Here is a 20,987-nt window from a genome sequence, read left to right on the forward strand (position 1 = left end):
CTGAATTATATCTTACCTTCGGGTTTGATTCTGATACAATGGATATAAACAGACATGAATATACATTAGTAGTGAATGGGGTTAGATTAGCCTCAAGGGCAATTAGCATTAAAAAACACCCTGGGGTAATATAGCCTCAATGGGAAATTTAACATTACGGAAACCCCTGGGGCAATATAGCCTCAAGGGAAATTAACATGGGAATATATTTTGGGCAAGTTGAGCCTCAGTGGAAATTTAACATAGGCAAAAACGATAATCTTGGGTCTGTTGAGCCTCAAGGGAAAATGGAACAGGGTTGGGACCCTATTTTAATAGGGTCCCGACCTGATGGGTCTATGGAAATGGAACAGGTGAAAATTGAAACAGGGAGGGGTCTCTATTTTTTTTTAAAAAATAAAACAAAAATAAAAAATAAAATGGGGTAGGCAATTGAAAGTCAAGGTCTTTTCGAGAGATTGGAGTGGCCCTGAAAAGGGCCTTTGGTTTTATGTTAATATACCCTTAACATAAAGGACATCTGTGACATCTTCTTGTCCTTAGGCTGCGCCTGACTGTAGGGTCATAGATTAAGACTCTTTTTAGGCACCCTTGCCTTTCCACATATACTCTTCGCATCCACAGGCTGGTGTCTGTCCTGTGGACAACTGTCCACTTGGATCGGACATACATCGGTATGTCCGTCCGGAACATCATGGAAGAAACAAGAGTCGACGATTCAACTGTGGTCCACATGTTGCGGGTGCCGAGAACAGGTGAATCAATGCAGTGAACTGCACTTATTTATAGGGAGAGGAAGGATTGAAACGGATTGAGTTCATTGACCAATCATACACGCGTTACAAAATTTAGTCAGCCCACATCCAATCCGAAGAGAGCAGTCAGTGACGTCACGTGGTCTATATAGATTCGCTACCACCTGTGCGCAGTCAATTCATGCGACAGTTTTTCAACATGACGGAAACTCAGAAAACGATAAATTGGAGTGCACCAGCAGTGGAGACCACCCAAGGGAAACCGGACTTACTTTCAGAAGAGGTGAACTGGGATTTTGTGGATTTTCTTACCTCGCAAGAATTTGTTCCGGAACCTTCGCCACCTTCTCCTTCATTACCACACGTGGAGAATTTTAGACAGAGACAGAAAGAAGAATTGGAGAAATTTATCAACAGCAAAAGGAAGCGGAACAAGCTTTTCTCCTACAGCAACAACAGCAAGAAGAAGAGGTAAGAAAAAAGCAACAACAAGAAGAAGCAGCAGCAAAGAAACAAGGGTGTGAAAATCAAACGGTCACGGTACTGTTAGACATTTTAGCGGAGTTAAGAAGTCTGAAACAAATGTATCGGACTTCTTTATTACGACCGAAGAGAATACGACCTTCCCGAGCTAAACACTCCAACCCTGTGACTAAGCCTACCGTGCAGCCCTTAGTGATTTCAAACAAATCATCATCAACAGTACGCAGTCCAGAAGTAGGCCTTGGCCGTGCCAAACGCTTAAGACAGTTAAAGTTGGTTGCTTAAACTCACCCCTACACCAAAAAAGGCCCTTTTCAGGGCCACCCACGTCTATCGAAAAGAGATAGACTTTCAATTGCCAACATCCATTCAAACTCAAAAAAAAAAAACATTTTACCCCTATAGTACGTGTGTATGAGTGTGTGAGTGTAGCTTCTTATTTTAAAATCAAAACCCAAAGACACTTACCTTATATACCTAATTTATTCTTTTATCAATATTAACAATCCAATTCACAATTCACAACAGAGCACTTTAAAAAGTTCCTCTGAAAGTTCGAAAAGAGATAGAATTTCAATTGCCAACATTCATTCAAACTCAAAAGAAAAACCCATTTTACCCCTATAGTACGTGTGTATGAGTGTGTGAGTGTAGCTTCTTATTTTAAAATCAAAACCCAAAGACACTTACCTTATATACCTAATTTATTCTTTTATAAATATTAACAATCCAATTCACAATTCACAACAGAGCACTTTAAAAAGTTCATACACTTCTTCTGTCTCATTGTTCACTCTCTCTGTTTTTTCAATTTCTTCACCTTCACAGTCTTTTCCTCCTCTTCCTCCTCACTTTCTTCCCTTCTTCTTTTTTTGTCATGTTTCTTTTTCTTCACCTGTCTGCTTTCTTCCTCTGAAGAATCCCTCTGTTCTTCTGACTCCTCTTCAGAATCCCTCTCTTCTTCTAACTTCTCTTGTTTCTTTTTTGGGCAATCTGGAGACCAATGTCCTTTTTCTTGACAATAATAACAGGTATCTTGACTTTTGTCTTTTCAAGCCCCTGTTTTTCTTTTTTGACGCTCTGGACACTCTGAAGACCAATGCCCTTTCTTCTGACAGATATAGCAAGTATCTTGACTTTTATCTCGAAAGGAAGGTGAGTAGTCCGACGACTGGTCTGAAGAAACTTTTCTAACGACCCCTCGCAAAGTTCTGATGAAACGTTCGATTTGTGTAGTCTCTTCCATCGTTGTGCTCGGTTTGAGAATGAAATTAATAGTGAAAGGACAAGACACATTCCCTTTTATATACGCTGGTCTGCCACGACTGTAAAGTAGCCATTGGTGTTTGAACTTTAGTCATTTGACTTTTTGCTTTCAAGATGAAACGATCCAATTCATTTGAGAAGAAAGAAGAAGAAAGTAAGAGGCAGAAACTTGATCTATCGCCTCGTACCAGGGCTGAAGTCTTGGCACAAATTCATGCCAGTGATTTTGAAGAGGACATGAGTGAACCAGAATCCGAACCCTCTAAACAAAGTTCACTACCCTTAGTCAACCCTGAAAAGTACTATTCCATTCGAGAGACGGAAATGCGTCCCTCTAGAAAATTTAGAACAACGCCTTACAAATACACGGTGAAGTTTAAAGATTTCAAGTCCGAAGTACCGTTAGAGAACGCAGAAGGGTTCATCACCGAGATGTGGGATTCTTTGCTCACCACACTCAAGCGACAATGTCAAGCCAAAGAAGACGATCGCTTGAGACTTTCCATACAACACGACGGTTTGAAATCCCCTGCTTGGATCGAGTTTAGCAGTCCTGCAGAATTTACAGCTTCCAAAGTCATGGACAAGATTCAACACGTGCAACAATCTAATGACCAGTTTGACATCACCGATGGAAAAGCCACAATGGACATGACCCACGTCTCTCCTCCTCAAGGGAGCGGACAACACAGAAAGACCTTATTGGTCAACAACCTTCGCAGCACCGAAAAGAGCCTCGTCCAAATTCACAATTCTCAAGACCAGATGTGTTTAGTCAGGGCTATCGTGTTGGGACGAACCTATGCCAACAAAAACGACACGGCAGAATGGAAAAGAGCCTGGAAAACAATTCGACAATCGGACCGAGCCAAACAACGAAGTGAAGCAGAACTCCTGTTACAACAAGCCGGTTTACCCAAAGACGAACCCTGTGGCATTCCTGAGATGCAAAAATTGCAAGATGCCCTAGCTCCACGCTACACCTTGAAAGTGCACCCTCAAGAAGTGCGTGGGTCTCTGTTGTTTCGAGGGAAAGACTTTAAGGATGGAAAATACATTCACCTTTATCATCACGATGACCATTTCGATACCACTACCACTATCACTGGATTCCTGGGATACAGTTATTACTGTGAGAAATGTGATTATGACTATAAAAATCGAGAGAAACACAAACATTGTGGATCGAAATGCTCAACATGTTTCGCCTCTCCACCCTGTCTGAGCGAATGACAAGAACCAGTGCATTGTCCAGCTTGTCTGCGCACGTTTGTCAGCCCTACCTGTTACCAACAACATTTGAAGACGCAAGGTTCACAGAAGAAATGTGCTTGTCAACTCCTGAGATTGTGCCCCGCGTGAGGACAAGGCATACGTACCAATAGTGCCAAGGCACATGTATGTTCAGGAAAGAAAAAATGTCACATTTGTCACCACATCGTGGACTTGGAACACCAATGTTACGTGCAAAAATACCAACCCCAACCAGAGAAAGAGGATGGTCACAAGAAGAAGAAGAAAGGCAATTTATCTTATTCGATTTTGAATGCATGCAAGAGACTGGCATTCACATTCCTAATTTATGCGTGGCTCATCGAGCGTGCGAGAAGTGCATTCAAGAACCTATCTTGAGTTATTGCCCTCACTGCAGTAAGATTCCTGGAGGACGTGAAAAAAATCTTTCGGGGACCGAACACGCTAGCCGATTTTGCACAATGGGTCTTACACCCCATCTGACAAGACGTGGAGTCAAGAGGACATCGAACGTTACGGAGATTGTCATCGTCATGCCACGGTGATGGCTCATAATATATCCGGATGCGATGGACAGTTTCTTCTCAGATACTATACGGAACATGCCACCGAGCGTCCTAAAGTCACTTTGAACGGAGCCAAAATCCTTTTCATGCAAGTGGGACAAGTGCTGTTTAAAGATTCGATGAGTTACTTGGCCATGCCTTTGAGTCGAATGCCTAAAACGTTTGGAATGACAGAAATGGCTAAAGGGTACTTTCCACACTTTTTCAATACGGAAGCCAATCAACACGCCGTTCTACCCCATTTGCCTGAGGCTCACTATTACGACCCTGACAACATGCGTACCGAACAACGAGAAGATTTCTACGCTTGGTACCAGGCTCACGCCTCGGACCCTTTCGACTTTCAGGAAGAAATGCTAAAGTATTTTCGTTCCGACGGGGACATTTTACGGCGTTGCTGTGGAAAATGTCGAGAACTGTTCATGGAACACGGAGGGGTCGATCCTTTAAAAGAAGCTTGCACCGTTGCCAAAGCGTGTTCCTTAGTGTACCGGCAACGATTCATTCCTGAAAACACCACGGCTGTCATCAGTCCTCAAACGACCAACTATGTCAAACGTCATTACTCGGTCAAAGCCCTACGCTGGTTTCATTACTTGTGCGACAACGAAGACAAATGGATTCAGCATGCCCGCAACGGAGGAGGCGAAGAGACCATCGGAACGCATTCGGTCGATGGCTGGGACTTAGAAAACCCCAAGATCGTGTACGAGTTTAACGGTTGCTTATTTCACGGATGTCCCGTCTGCTACCCTGACCGTGGCACAAAAAATCAGTTTTTACAACGAACCATGGAAGACTTGTACCAGGACACTTGTCAGCGACGCCTAAAGTTAGAACAGCAAGGATACCAAGTGGTGGAAATGTGGGAACACGAATACGGTCACCGTTTGAAAACCGATCCCGAGTTTAAACGCCTCGTGGAAAGTTACCAGTTCATGGACCCACTGAACCCGAGGGATAGTTTGTACGGAGGAAGGACCAATGCCACCTGTTTGCTGTACCAAGCCGACGAAGAGAAAGGAGAAGAAATCAAATACTTGGACGTGTGTTCGCTGTATCCCTACGTGTGCAAATATTGTCGCTTTCCTGCAGGACACCCGCAATTGTCCACCGAACACATCGACCTGAAAAACATTCGACAATACGAAGGCTTGATCAAGTGCAAAGTTTTGCCTCCCACGGACTTGTACCATCCCGTGTTACCTCACCATTGTCAAGGCAAACTGATGTTTCCTTTGTGCCGTACTTGTGCTGAAACGTGCAACCAAGACCAGCCTTGTCATCACACCCAGGAAGAACGGGCCTTGACGGGGACGTGGGTCAGCGTAGAATTGTTCAAACCTATGGACATGGGATACCAACTGTTAGAAGTGTACGAAATTTGCCACTTTCCCAAGACAGAACAATACCACAAGGGTGACCCCACTCAGAAAGGCATTCTCGCAGACTACGTGGATGCCTTTGTGAAACTGAAGAAAGAAGCCAGTGGCTACCCTTCCTGGTGTCACACTCCCGAAGACCAAAAGACATTCAAAGAGAAATACTGGGCACAAGAAGGCATTACTTTAGATCACATCGATAAAAACGAAGGCATGCGATCGTTTGCCAAAGTGATGTTAAATTGCTTGTGGGGTAAAATGGCACAACGACCGTGTTTACCCAAGACGGACTATTTGACAGAACCTTTCCGTTACTTCCAGATGATTCACGACAAAACCAAATTCATCAAACAGGCGGACGTCGTTGGCGAGAATTTGATCTTAGTCAATTACGAAGAAGATCTGGACTTTGTAGAAGACGACCCTTTGGAAATGTCATCATTGCGGCTTACGTGACAGCTCATGCTCGCTTAAAATTGTACGAAGCTTTAGAACTGTTAGGGGAACGCGTCCTGTACTTTGACACGGACAGTTGCATTTACATCCATCACCCGAGTCAACAGCACCCTGACATCGAAGGAGACCGTTTAGGAGCCTGGACGGACGAGCATTCCGACGAAAAGATTTTAAGTTTCGTCAGTGGTGGTCCTAAAAATTACGGCTACGAATACCGGGACAAACAAGGAGAAGTGCACACGAAGTGTAAAGTGAAAGGATTGACTCTGAATTATCGTACCAGTCGAGTGGTGAACTTTGACGTATTGAAAGAAGCCTTGCAGTCTAGAGAAGATGAACACTTTAAAGTGACCACCTATGAACCCAACAAAATTGTACGTTTACCCACTCACCACATCGTCAGTCGACCCTTGGAAAAAGTCTATCAAATCGTGTACCAGAAGCGAATGCGGCTTCCCAACCACTTTACATTGCCGTATGGACATGTCGGTATAAAACATTGGTTGTAAGAGGATAGCCACCCACCAGAAGGATGACTTCGCCACAGCAGGAATCGAGTGAGAAATCCAGTGAGAACTCTAAGTTCAAACCCTACCATTTTCCGGTTTTCTTGCCTGACTATTGTGATTGTGCCCGTCGATTGGACACGTTTCGAATATGGCCTACGGATAGGAAAGCATTACCTACTTCGCATGTTTTAGCTAGAACAGGATTTGTCTACTTGGGACCTGAGACTGGATTGGGATACGAAGTACAGTGTTTCAGTTGTGGCCTGAAGTTACGAATGGATCTATGTATCTATAAAGATTCAGCTATTCTGGAACATACTCGATGGTCTCCGCACTGCCCTTGCCTTTCTATGGCCTTTCCACCCATTACACTACGGTACAATTATGACGGCACCTTAGAGACGGTACCTTCCAAAACAAGACATAAAAAAGGAACGATGTACAAGCTTGAGACTGCATTGCGACTAGTATAAAAAGGGGGCTATGGTCAAGATCGATAGTTCATTGTGACTATCAAGACCAAGCGAACAAGATGAATCTTTTGAAAAAGACATCGTTCCAGTTTGGGGATTGTAAAAAAGTTGTATCTTCCTCTAGTGTGACTAATATTGGATGGATAGGACCCATGCATTGCGACGGAAAATGTCCGGAAGGAAACTGCAAGTGTCCATGCGGTTACCATTGTAATTGCGTAACGGAGTTTGCAGACGAGTGCGATTGTGAGCCTTGCGATGGGAACGATGCTGTACGCTGTGATCTTAACGATGCTGTACAGCATCATGGGAACTTTGTTTTCACTACCCCTATCACGGAAAGTGATGCTGTGCGTGTCAAAGCTGAGGGATGCGAAAGCGATGCCGCTCGTCCTCTTGGACACTTTACTGGGTTTCGTTTTAAAGGTGGATGTCCACCTTCACGTCTACCCCCCTACGGATGTCATCCAGCCCTGAGCAAACTCCTGTCCATGTCATCCAACCCTCATCGAAACGAACCTGTGAAAGACTAATAGTCGTTCCTGTGCGTTTGTCGGAATACTGCGACTTTGAAAATCGCCTTCAATCGTTCAAAGGAAAATTGTCTAAGTATCTGGGAGGACCAACCCCCGAAGAATTAGCCAGAGCCGGATCTTTCTACTTGGGCGAAGGGGATAAAGTCAAGTGCTTCAGTTGCGGTGTGTCACTTCACCACTGGGAACCACAAGATTCGGCCTACCTAGAACATGCTCGTTGGTCACCGACTTGTCATTACTTACCCTTAGTGGGACCGAGACATTGAAGTAACTTACCATGTCGTTGACGAAGAAACCAAACTGGTTAGGAGTCAAATGTTGGACATCACCGAGACCAGTATTTAAACTTCATTTCAAAAACGATATTAAATCATTATCTAAAGAACAGCAAGAGAAGATTTGGCAGGGACTTGCCAGAGTGAAATCTCAATGGGTGATTGTAGAACTTTTATGCCGAGAAATTCACAAAAGGAAAGTGAAAAAAATCAACCAGTGTGTTAGATTTCTCTGGGTCAAGGGTGCATTCATTCTATTATATCACTCTAGACCGTTTACATCAAAAGAGTTCAATGAGATTCTTGGACGTTACCCTGAATGGCAGTGGTCAGAAATTACTCACTATGTGGATTACTTTTGCTCTAGGAGAAGATTGTGAATTGTACGGACTGACCTATTCATAGATACTTTACAAGAGAACATTCGTGCTTTGCCTGTGGAGTTGAGAGAACGCATTTACCTAGAACTGGCCAAAATACAAGTGAAACGTAAAGAACAATTGCATCCGTTACGTCACCAGATGTTTAATCACTGGTACCTGAATGCTATAAAAGGATTGATTCGTTTGAAAGTGTTTCATTGGACAGACCTTCATCAACTACCTTTTGGTTCAAAGAAATGGTTCATTAAATGATGATTCTATTTGGTACCAGGTAGACTTACTGCAACAAATTTCAGAGGAAGATGAGTTAAAGGAATACCAACATATTTTACAGAATGTCACCTTAGTGGAAGAGGAAACTTCTGAACGAACTGTAAAGTGCAAGTTAGTGACTAAACCATTTAGATTTGCTACTGGAATAAAACCATCTCTGACCAGGCAGTACACTTATTGTCTACGAGAAAAAAAGTTTTTTTAGTATGACCTGTTTATGGATACTTTACAAGAGAACATTCGTGCTTTGCCTGTGGAGTTGAGAGAAAGGATTTACCGAGAGCTGGTCAAAATACAAGTGAAACGTAAAAAACGTTTGCATCCGTTACGTCACCGGTGTTTGAACCACTGGTACCTGAATGCTATAAGAGAACTGATTCGTCAGAAATTGTTTCAGTGGTAAGACATTGTTCAACACTTTGAGGTCGCCAATGATCGACATGTTCATAATTTTGGTTACTTCGAGATTCACCTAGTGCAACGCATTGAGGAAGACGAGTTAAAGGATTACAAAGGTCTATTACGTGGAATCTGCTTAGTGGAAGAGGAAACTTCTAAACGAAGTTTGAACTGTAGGTTACAGTTTGGAGCATTTAAATTTCCAACTGGAGAACGAAGATCTCTGGGTAGAAAGTACGTGTATTGCATCCAAAAAAAAAAGAGAATATAAAAACAGGCTGTCATGCCAAGGTTTTTATCACATGTGATTGAACAGATTCCGTGGAAGGAACTCAATGACCATATTCAAACCGTGGATCATTACCATCAATTATTACAATAACCGTATCCATTCAATTTGGGTCGACGCATAGTGTGTGTCTTAGTGACTTGTTTTCTGGGATTTCGTTTACCAGCCGATTCTTTGTGGACTCTTTGCGAACAGTACTTACCATCCAAATGGTCTTAAATGGTCACGAAAGACTCCTTTTGCTCAAAGCCTTGCGTTTTTATCTGGATACTTCTCGACCTCTACGGGAAAAAAAGATTCGTCAACTTTTAGCTACCGAAGACGTGTATGAAGATGTGTGTGTAGCTTGTGACTTACACCCCCATTGGACAGATGTCCGTGACTGGAAAAAAAGGGGGTTTTGAGGCTTGGACCCAAGAAGTGGCCCAGTATGCACGAGAGTTGTTCAAGGAAAAAGGTTACTTTTCAACCTGTGTTAGTGACCGTACCAGAAGAAGAAGAACCCATCACCCAGGACAGGACTGTCGTGGACATTCCTGAAAGACCCTTTTTGGGAGGACACTTGTGTGATCTTACCCCCATAGAACTGGTCAGAACATTACCTAAAACATGTTGTACAGACACTTGTTTTTATTCCATGTTGATGGTGTTCATGTGCCTTTTATCGTTGTACTTAAGCCTTTGGCTTTTATGTATTTTTGTCTTTCGTGTTCATGTTTAAAACATTCAATAAACGTGTCCTGAAAAAGGTATATAAGCTCTTGTCTTGTCTGTTTTCGTGTCACAAGTGACATTCCTAACACTATGGCTACCTTTGCCGTCTCTGCTCCCTCTTCCTCCACTGTCAAAGCCATCGACGAACACTTAGATCGTGCTAGTTGGGTGGCTTTGTATCTTCGCCATCCCTTTAACATGCTCATTGCTGAACCTAGCGGTTCAGGCAAAACCGAATTCGTCAAGCGTTTGATCGAACATAAACATCATTTGATCGATCGACCACCTCAACGCATCGTGTGGTGTTACAAAGAGTGGCAATCGGCGTACAGTCTCTTGCGAGAAAGTCAAGGCGATTCCATCGTGTTTGTGGAAGGCATTCCTAAAGAAGACGACGGCATCGTCTCTGACTCCCGTCAAACCCATCTGGTCATTTTCGACGACATGTTAGGAGAAGACGAAGAAGAAATTAAACTGTGGTTTACGCGCAAAGGGCATCATCGTAATGCCAGTTTCGTTTACATCACAAAAAATTTGTTTCAACAAAGTAAAGCCTATCGCACCATCAGTCTCAATGCGCATTACGTGGTCTTGTTTAAAAGCCCTCGAGATAAATCGCAAGTGCAAGTCTTAGCCAAACAGTTAGGAACGCCTTGGCTGACTCAGGTGTATGAAGATGCCACTCAAACTCCACACGCCTATTTACTCGTCGATTTGAAACCCACCACCCCCGATTAATTGCGATTTCGTACCCAATTGTTTCACCACTGGGGCCAAGACGGAGGGAATGTCCTGTACACATCTCCGTCCTCGACTTAATTTCACTCAACAAAAAAAGTCTATAAAAACCTCAGACATTTTTCATCTGTCTCACACAGTTTGAACATGACGTCCCTTCAGTCGCATCTTCCCGTCAAATTGATTCGTGCTTTGTATGGCATCAGTCGAGAAAAAAATCCACAAATACGAGCTCGTGTCTTAGAAGCTAGTCTCAAAGAAGTCTTACAATGGTTAACAGTGACAGCACGTCAATTACTACAAGGGATCATTCAGATTCCTCATCAAACCAAACGCTTTTTTGATCGAAACAAAGTTGCTTTCACCCAACTGGCCGATCTCCGCATCGACACTCAAACCAAAAAACAAATCATTTTGAAATCTGGACGGAGCGGTACTTTAGGAGGGGTCATCATTCGCTCTATCTTAAGATGGGATCCTAATGCTCCCAAACTTCTCCCCAAGAAAAAAGTCAAACGAAGCTCCAAGAAGAAGAAAAAGAGCCACGGTGTCAAGACCAGGTCCCCAAGGAGACCTGTGTCTCCTAGAACTTCTCCAGTGGCGGGACCCTCCTCTTATCAGTCACCACCCCAGAAAAAGAAAAGTCCCCAGAAAAAGAAACAGAGAAAAAGTCCCCAGAAAAAGAAAAGCCCACAGAAGAAAACTAGTCGCAAGAGAGGCACTTCGGCCAGGACGCAACCTTACACTCGCAAACCACGACCTGCAACGGCGGTGACTGCGTCTCCGGCAGCCTCACGTTCATCCACTTCTCCATTAATGACACCAAGAACTGAAGAGTACTTAGAGACGTTGATCACACCAAGAACTTCTCCGTTGATGACCCCAAAAAGAACTTCCCCAGTGGCAGGACCCTCCAATTTAGTGGCAGTGGCTGCTGCTCACAAAGTACCTTCTCCCAAAATCAAAGTCCAAGAAAGATCGGGAATGTTACATAGTTTACTGGATTTGTCCAAGCAAGAACTGGCTCGATTTAGTCCGTTGCGTACCCCTGCACGACGTGTCATGCCTGTCCTCAAGTTAATACGCCGTAAAGACAATCAATGGCGACGCGTTCCAGTATAAAAAAGGCCTGTGACCAAGTAGGGGTATCAGAGTTTCTGGTGCTGAAGACTCAAAGATGTCAACCTCCAGAAAACATCCCTCTTCTAAACAACCCTAAGGAAAGAAAAGGAAAAGACTGCCTCCTCGTTTAGTCAAACATGGGGACATGTTATCTGTCCTGTCCAAAGCTTCTCCACCCCTACGAAAAAAACTCATTCAAACAGCCTCCAAAGAGGTCATCGATACCGTGTGCGAATGTTGTTTGAACGTCTTGAAAGGCACGATTCCTTTGTCCAAACACCAGAAACAATGCTTAGGCAAACATCGTCACGTTCTTCGCCAAATGGTTCAAAAGAAAATCCCCATTCGTCAAAAGAAGAAGATGTTGCTCCAACGTGGAGGAATTTTACCCCTCTTGTTAGGCCCACTGGTAAAAGGAGTCTTGGGAACCATGTTGGGAGGACTGGTGGGAGCAAGATAAAAAGGCCCTCTGAAGTTCCAAGATCTCAGAATCGACCCCTGACATCCCATGGAAGGACGAAAACTAGATTTAGTGCCTTACAAACGATGGATGGAATACCATCGTTGGCAAGAACAACGCACCCCGCATTTACCTCCCAATCCCAATTTGAGCAAGATGTCCCAGTTACAACACGAACTGCAGTCCTTGATGAATCGCCAAGATTTGCCCGAAACAGAAAAATCGCAAAAGTACGATCAACTCTTGCAACGACTGCAACTCTTTCACCAGAAAGGCTCAGACGAAACAGCTCTTCCCACTCTGAAAGATTTTAAGACCTTGATGAAACGTCCAGCACCATCACCAGTACCACCAACACTGTCAGTGACCAAGACAGAAAAAGGAGAAGAAGAAGAAGGGTTTCAAACTCCACCAGAAAAAGTACGCAAGTTAACAACACCACCTACCTCCAGAATTGGATGGATTAAAAAGATGATGGCCACCCCTTCTTCATCACAAGACAAAAAGAAGGTGAAGACAGAAGTGAAACAAGAACCGATATCCCCTGTTCAGACATCCTCCTCCTCGACACCTATTGCCGGTCGCACACGCAAAGCATTGCAATCCAAGAAAGTACCCCAAGAGAAAAAGAGTAGCATCCTCCAAGAGTGGGTGTCTTATTAACAAACAAAGAAACAAAAAAATGGAAAAAGTGTTAGCCAGCATTTACTACGATCCCTCCCATCCTGCAGATTACGCAGGAGTTCAAAAATTGTATCGTGCTGCCAAAACGAGACTGAAAAGTCTCCGTTTACCTCAAGTGCAACGATGGTTACAAGAACAAGCTACCTACACTTTACACAATCCCATTCCACGCAAGTTTTCCAGAAGTCGCACCCAAGTGGAAGGCATCGATCTTCAATGGCAAGCCGATTTAGCCGATGTCTCTCATTTGGCCAGCTACAATCGCGGCTACAAATATTTGTTTTGTGTCATCGACGTCTTTTCCAAATTTGCCTGGGTCGTACCCTTGACTTCCAAATCGAGCAGTGAGTTAGTGCGAGCCCTGCAACGGGTGTTGAAACAAAGCGGTCGTCACCCTCTTCGATGGCAAACGGACAAAGGCACCGAATTTCTGAACCAAGCTTTCCAAAAAGAATTAAAGAAACGTGACATTCATTTTTTTACCACCGAGAATCCTGAAACCAAAGCCAGCATCGTGGAACGTTTTCAACGCACTTTGAAAGAACGCATGTGGAAATATTTTACGCATCACCACACTCTGAAGTACATCGACATCTTACCGCACCTGGTGCAAGCGTACAAACAATCTTACCATCGAAGCATTGGACATGCCCCGAAAGAGGTGACTCCAGAGAACAGAACAAAGTGCTGGTGTTTGAGCGCCTGTTTGGTACGACCCCGACGAGGGCTGTCCCCAAGAAAAGCGGAGTGTTGGCCGTAGGAGATTGGGTACGCATTGGCAAAACCAAACGCACTTTCGACAAAGGTTACTTACCTAACTGGACGACCGAATTGTTTCGTGTCACTGGACGAGTACATGGCCGTGATCCTGCCGTCTATAAATTGGAAGACATGAACGGAGAAGTGCTCAAAGGAACGTTTTACTTACCCGAGTTACAACGTATCACCAAAACAGAAGACGACGTGTACGACATCGATAGCATTCTCAAACGCAGAACCCGTAAAGTAGGCAAACGACGTGTCAAAGAAGTCAAAGTACGTTGGAAAGGATATCCACCCAGTTTTGATTCTTGGATCGACGCTTTGCAAGTCATCGACTATAAAAAGAAGTGACCATCATGCCCTTTCACACAGACGCAGCTACTATGGCTACCACTCCTTCACCCAGTTCTTCTCTGCAAGATTTACAAAAACAACCCTTGTGGGTGTGGTGTGGAGAACGTGTGCCTAAAACGCAAATCATCTTTTTCTGCCAAATCTTCGTGGTGAATTGTGTCATCGGGGCAGCCATTGCCAATTTGAGTTTGCAACAAGGAGACAAACAATTGTGGGCCATTTTATTAAGCAGTTGCTTCGGTTACCTGCTTCCCAATCCCTCCCTGAACTTCTCTTCGAACGGGAACAACGGGAACCTTGTGTCCAGTGCCAGTGTCAGTCACCACTCCAACAACAACAGCAACAACAACAATCCCATTTTGGGCGGAGACACGCCTCTGACGTCCAGTAACCCCTGGGACAGCCACAGAACTCTGGAATTACGAGTCACCAGAACCAATTTTACTTAACCTTACCCAGTGACAGTTCCATGCAGGTGTTTCCCAACAACACGTTGTGCTGTTACACATCCAAATTACCTCACGCCGTCCAATTAGATCACGAAGCCCATTGTGGAGTTGGCTTTAGTAGAAATCATTCACCCGACCCAAGTCCTCAATGTCCTTCCCAATCAAAATTTTTTTGATGTGGAAGTTCATGACGAACAATTGCAACAGTACTTGGATACCTATGGCAAATATGACAAGAAAACCCCTGGTACAAAAAATCAAAAGTGGACCACCTATCACTTGTTTATTCCCCCAGGCTATTATTTTAGTAGTCAACATTTGGTGAGCACCATAGCCTCCAGGTTTATGTCGTGTTTATCAAAGCTTTGGAAAATATCAAAAAAAGTGTCACCATGGAATACCACAAATCAGCTCGTCGCTTCTTGATGACATTTGACGGGGGTAAAATCGTGTCCATTTTATTTTGTTCTGAATTATTTGACATGTTGGGTGGAGACATGGACATGAGAATGGCCATGATCAAGAAAAAGGAATTACCAGTCATTTACGACAACGATTCTTTTACCAAGTTATTTTGTTCCCCGGTAGAACTGAACCAAGGACTGAATTTGATGTTTGTGTACTCGATGTGGTGAGTACAACGTGGTGGGACACACCTCTGTACCGTTACTGCGTGTCATTCCTTTCAAAGTGGATTCTGCCACGAACGCTGACGAGGAAGGTGGAAACACTTACCACGTTCACCGTGAATTTGTACATCCTCACTATTTGCCTGTCAGCAAGTCGTATTTGGACACGGTCAACATTGCTATAAAAGGAGATCTGGGACAAAATATTCCATTCACCAAATGAAAAGTCACGGTGAAACTCCATTTTCGAAAACGGTTCTCTCACGACTCGTAAGTCATGTATCCAGTGTACCGAGGGGTTGCTCTTCAGGGCAGGCAAAACTGTCTTGCTGCAAACGCGTAAAGACAATTTGAACCGACGAGAAACGCCTATAAATGCCCTGCACGATACAGAGTCAGGCATTCCTACTTCCTTGACGCCACAGCAAGGACAAGGCAGAAAGAGACGACGAAGAAAACACCCTTTCACCAGACTTCACACTTCTAAAGCTAAAAAGAAAAAGAAAAGAAGAACCGTTCGAGACTTAAACGTTTTCGATTATTAAAGTATTGAGACACAGAAAAAATGATGCGCCGAGAGTCTTGCGCCCGTTCCAAGTCGGAACTGGATCTCTTTGCCATGCCACCCACCACGATGACGATGCAAGAATCCTAATGTGTGGAATTTCACCCGGTCTCCTCTTTGACGGATTCCGCTCCCATCGAGTTTGAAATCAAAGGACAGCCCGAAGATTACATCGATCTGAATGGCAGCTACCTGTATTAGAAAGTGAAAATGATCGAACCACCCAACACTAACATAGACAATGATGATGTAGTAGCTCCCGTCAACAATTTCTTGCATTCCTTGTTTAGCGAAGTGGACTTGTACTTGAATAACAAACTGGTCAGCAGCAGCATGGATACTTACCCTTACCGAGCGTACCTGGAAAATCTCTTGACGTACGGAAAAGAAGCCAAGAACACTCATCTGGATGCTTGCGTGGTATGGAAACCTGACAAAGCGACTAAGTTCAACAGCATTACAGTTGCTGGGGATGCTCAAAATACAACGGGATTTGTAGAACAACGAAAGAAAATTCATCTAAGTCGTAGTTTAGAACTAATGGATCGCTTGCATCTAGACATGTGGTTACAAGAAAAGTATTTGCTGAACAGGGTGGATATCCGCTTGAGACTGAATCTCAGCAGTGTCGCTTTCCATTTGATGGCTGCTGATGGTTCCACTTACAAAACCAAAATCGAAGAAGACAGACTCTACGTGCGTCGTGTGGAAGTGTTACCTAAAGTGGGAAACGACGTCAGTCAGACGTTGAGCAGAACGACCGCCAAGTATCCGATACGAAGAGTGGAAGTGAAAACGTTCACCATTCCTGCTGGACAGCGATCCATGATCGAAGATCATCTGTTCCAAGGACAGTTACCAAAACGTTTAATCCTTGGTATCGTGAAGAATTCAGACTTCAACGGAGCCTACCATGAAAATCCTTTTGAGTTTCAACATTACAATGTGTCCAAGATTGAAGTCAGTCGCGATGGCAAGACCTTGTGTACCCGACCCTTTGAGCCTAACTTTGGTGCTGCGAAGAATTATTTGAGATCGTACTTGTCCCTGTACGAAGCTAACGGACAGTTAGGAACCAACACCAGTCACGGTATTACGTACGAGGATTATGCCGGAGGCTACGCTTTGTGGGTTTTGATTTCACTCCAGACCAAGGCAGCTACGAGGGACATTTCCACCCTATAAAATCCGGCCAGATTCGTGTGGAAATTCAGTTTGCGAGTGCACTGCCCCCAGAGAGCACAGTGAACGTCATCCTGTATGCAGAATTCGACAATACCACAGAAATCAACAGTTTGAGAGAAGTCATTCTAGACTATTAGAAGCCATGGAAGACTGTTATCCCTCTTTACAAAGTGAAGAAACTTTGGACATGGAATGTGAGGAGACTGTGGAAGAAGAAGAAGAAGAATCCCAAGACGAAGAAGTTATCATGATGAAGTCCAGATGGCCAGAACAAGAAGCCCATTTAGTCTCCTGTTTTGCTACAGTCCTAGCAGATAAAATGAAAGAACTGATTAAGGAAGAGTGATATGGATGTCACAACGATCATCCCAGTCAAATTCAACACGATAAATGTCTAATGTTGAGTCAAGAAGAAAAATTGGACGAGTATCTGGACAAAGCTTGGGGTCTCATCGAGATAGAATTCGTGTTGAACGAGTGGTAGTAAGGCTTGGATAAACATTCTTCTCCTCCATTAACGTCTCTGGAGTGCCGTCGCATCGAATCTCTCTTTGACCAGAGTAAGAAGTCGGAGCTAAACGCCTTTTACTTGTCAGACATTTTCAAGCAAAAAGTCAGATCGAATTGATCACTTATCAATACCTGTGAAGAAAAAAAAAACACACAAATAAATGGATACCTGGGAACTTTATTACCTTTTGAACCACAATTCGTATACTGCTTCTTGGAATCCTGTCGTCTGTGCTAAAGATGAACTCCCTCATCGCAAACCTCAAGACCATCAAGCTTATGTGATCAACACGGACGACAGTCATCTCCCATGAACCCACTGGGTAGCCGTCTACTTTCCTCAAGAAGGATGTGTGGAATATTTTGATTCCTATGGATTGCCTCCTTTGGAAGACGATATCATTGACTTTATGAGAAGAAATGCTCAGACCAACCGATTCAATAATGTGAAATTACAAGGCACAGATTCCTTGGTGTGTGGACAATATTGTGTGTATTTTCTGCATCATCGCAGCCTGGGCTATTCCTTAGAACATTTAGTCACCCATTTTGATCCTCGTTCTTCTTCAAGAAACGATGTGAAAGTAGATCGATGGTTCTATGACCATTATACTTATCTTTTGTCTCAAGCTAGGAAACGTATTGTCCATCAATGGCCTAATGACTTCCAACAGTGGAAATCACAATTTCATTCACAACGTTGTCAGCCCTGTCCAAAATAATGTGTTAGTTGAAAACAATGTTTGTAATTAGAAAAAAATGTTTGATGTTAAATTGTTGGGTTAATGTTAAAAATGTTATAGTTGTTTGTTAGTGTTAAGTGATTTTGAATTAAAAAAAAATGTTGTGTTTTGAAAAAAAATGCCTTTGTCTTTTGTTTGGCTGAATGTTGATTCATGCTCTTTCACTTCTTACTATCCTTTCATGACACTCATTGAACGTTCCGGCTTGAAAACCGTGGAGGGATGTTTTCCTTTACGTCCGCGCTTTGACTTTAAAGCCGGGGTAGCCTCCAGTCTAACCATCCATTGTCATCATCCTACGAAGATGTGTTCCAGATAAGCTAAGCTAAACGAAGCCTACGTGAATTTGCATAGGGTCAGACACAGTCTGATACCGAAGCCAGAAGAGATAGAGAATGTGAGAATGTTAAAAGTCACTAAAGACCGGATAGAAGAGCTCTTCAGAGAAGAAATGAACAGGGAGAAAGAAGAATGGACAGAGAAGTACAGACTTCAGAAACAACAGAAAGAGCAGCAACAGCAACAACAACAGCAGCAGCAGCAACCTGAAACTGACAGAGGCTTTGTCGATTGTCGTATCGACACCAAAGAGTTCTTCTCTTTCCGAAGAAGCAGACCTATCGTCAGAAAGTCTATCATCAGAGGACGTCGCATTCTTAAAATATAAAAGATCGCCCTAGCTTCAATTTCGTACACAAAAAAAAAACAGCCCTTTTCAGGGCTATCCCAATCTCTAGAAAAGAAATAACAATCGGTTGCCTATAATAAGTTCAAAAAAATAGAAGTGCGTGTATAAGCACATGAATTCTTTTTTGTTAGTTAAAAAGTGTGTGTGTGTGTGTGTGTGTGTGTGTGTGTGTGTGTGTGTGTGATTGTAAGCGCTCACGTACGTTTGTGTGGATAGTAGATGATAATGATAATTTTTTTTTTTTGTTGTTTTTTGAAGTGTGGGGATAGTAGATTTGGGTTTGATTTGGCTGCTTTACGTATGTGGATAGTATATTATTGGTTTAATGAAAAATTTTTTAGAATAGTGATGGGTAGTATAAAAATGTGAGTGAGTGTTTCTTTTAGGTCCACGCGTTGTTTGGTCATGATCTAGGTAATATACGTTTTAGGTCTTGGGGGATGTTTTCCTTCACGTCCGCGCTTTAACTATAAATTTAAAATCGCTCGGCAGTCTAGCTACCCTTGTTGATTGATCAACACTAGAGAATGAGCAGAAGGCTAGCGAAACTGTTGGAACTTCATGTGCACCTGGAATATGCCAGGCTCATACTAAATGAACTGGCCGCGGAGGCCATCGTCGAAGAGGGAAGGATGAAAGAAGAGGAGAGAAGAAAAAAAGAAGAGGAGGAAAAGGAGAGAAGAATGGCTGTACCACAGACACAAAAAGGAAATTTCAGAATCCCAGAGACAGAAGATTGGGATTCTGAAGCCACTCATTCCGCCTCTGCGCTCCCAAAAAAAGTTTGTGTTTGTAAGTGCTCACGTACGTTTGTGTGGATAGTAGATTATTGGGATTTGATTTTAATGCTTTGCGTGTGTGGATGGTAGATTTTGGGTTAGTTTATTGCTGGTTCGCGTATGTGGATAGTAGATAATATGAAATGAGAAAAGTAGGGGATGTTTTCCTTCACGTGCGCGCGTTTTAAGTGATAATCTAGGTAATATAAGTTTTGGGTCTTGGGGGATGTTTTCCTTCACGTCCGCGCTTTTCGTATAAGAACCCACAGTGTTCGTCGTTCACACCATTCTAAGGAATAAACAAAGAAGTTGGAGGTGACAAAATTATTTAACGATTTGAGACATAGCTATTTTTGGATCATGGATCGGACTTATGTAGTAGAAAGATTGAATAAGGAAGGAAGATTTGAAGGTAGCCTGAACAATGTGAAGAGTCTTGGGTTAGCAAAAGATCTAATAGGGGGAATGATTGAGGAAGAAGTAGAAAGAATCAGAGGATTCATTGACCCACCTTACGTGAGAGTAGGTACTTTAAAGGAAGCCTTGGATCATGTCATAGAAGTCAGGAGCTTCCTAGAAAATAGCTTTTATTGGACTGACTGGTGGTACGTAAAGTGGGGTTTTAACCATTTGATAAAAGCAGAAGAACTAATTAGAGAGGTAATGAAAGTAGAAGTGATGAAGATAAAAGAAAAATGGAGCAAAGAGAGAAAGGAAGAAGAGAATAAGAAGAAGAAATTAGAGTTTGAAAGATTGAATAACAACTGGATGAAGATCCAACAGAAATTCAGAGCGATGGGTCATCCTGACTGGATAACAGGAAAGAGGAAGAAGAAAGGAATAATGGAAAAAATGAGAACTTGGTGGAAGAAGTGGAGGAGTTAGAAGAAGAAGAAGAAGAAGAAGAAGAAGAAACCCCAAGGCCCTTTTCAGGGCCACTCCAATCTCTCGAAAAGACCTTGACTTTCAATTGCCTACCCCATTTTATTTTTTTTATTTTTTTATTTTATTTTGTTTTAAATATAGAGACCCCTCCCTGTTTCAATTTTCACCTGTTCCATTTCCATAGACCCTATTAAAATAGGGTCCCGACCCTGTTCCATTTTCCCTTGAGGCTCAACAGACCCAAGATTTTCTTTTTTTACCTATGTTAAATTTCCCTTCAGGTGCAACTTGCCCAAAATATATTCCCATGTTAATTTCCCTTGAGGCTATATTGCCCCAGGGGTTTCCGTAATGTTAAATTTCTCACTGAGGCTATATTACCCCAGGGTGTTTTTTAATGCTATTTCCCCTTGAGGCTAAT

At 43.1% G+C, this 20,987-nt stretch overlaps 2 protein-coding genes across 2 annotated transcripts in view; one reads left to right on the forward strand and one right to left on the reverse strand.

Moving 5' to 3' along the window:
- LOC149801114 (uncharacterized) overlaps positions 1–20,987 on the forward strand; it is a 226,401-nt gene that overhangs the window by 65,962 nt on the left and 139,452 nt on the right. The gene's annotated exons all lie outside the window — the stretch shown is intronic.
- LOC149801115 (uncharacterized) overlaps positions 1–20,987 on the reverse strand; it is a 31,280-nt gene that overhangs the window by 5,811 nt on the left and 4,482 nt on the right. The gene's annotated exons all lie outside the window — the stretch shown is intronic.

The sequence above is a fragment of the Sinohyriopsis cumingii genome, chromosome 4, assembly GCF_028554795.1.
Source record: "Sinohyriopsis cumingii isolate HCF-2022 chromosome 4, ASM2855479v2, whole genome shotgun sequence".
Classification (NCBI taxonomy): domain Eukaryota; kingdom Metazoa; phylum Mollusca; class Bivalvia; order Unionida; family Unionidae; genus Sinohyriopsis; species Sinohyriopsis cumingii.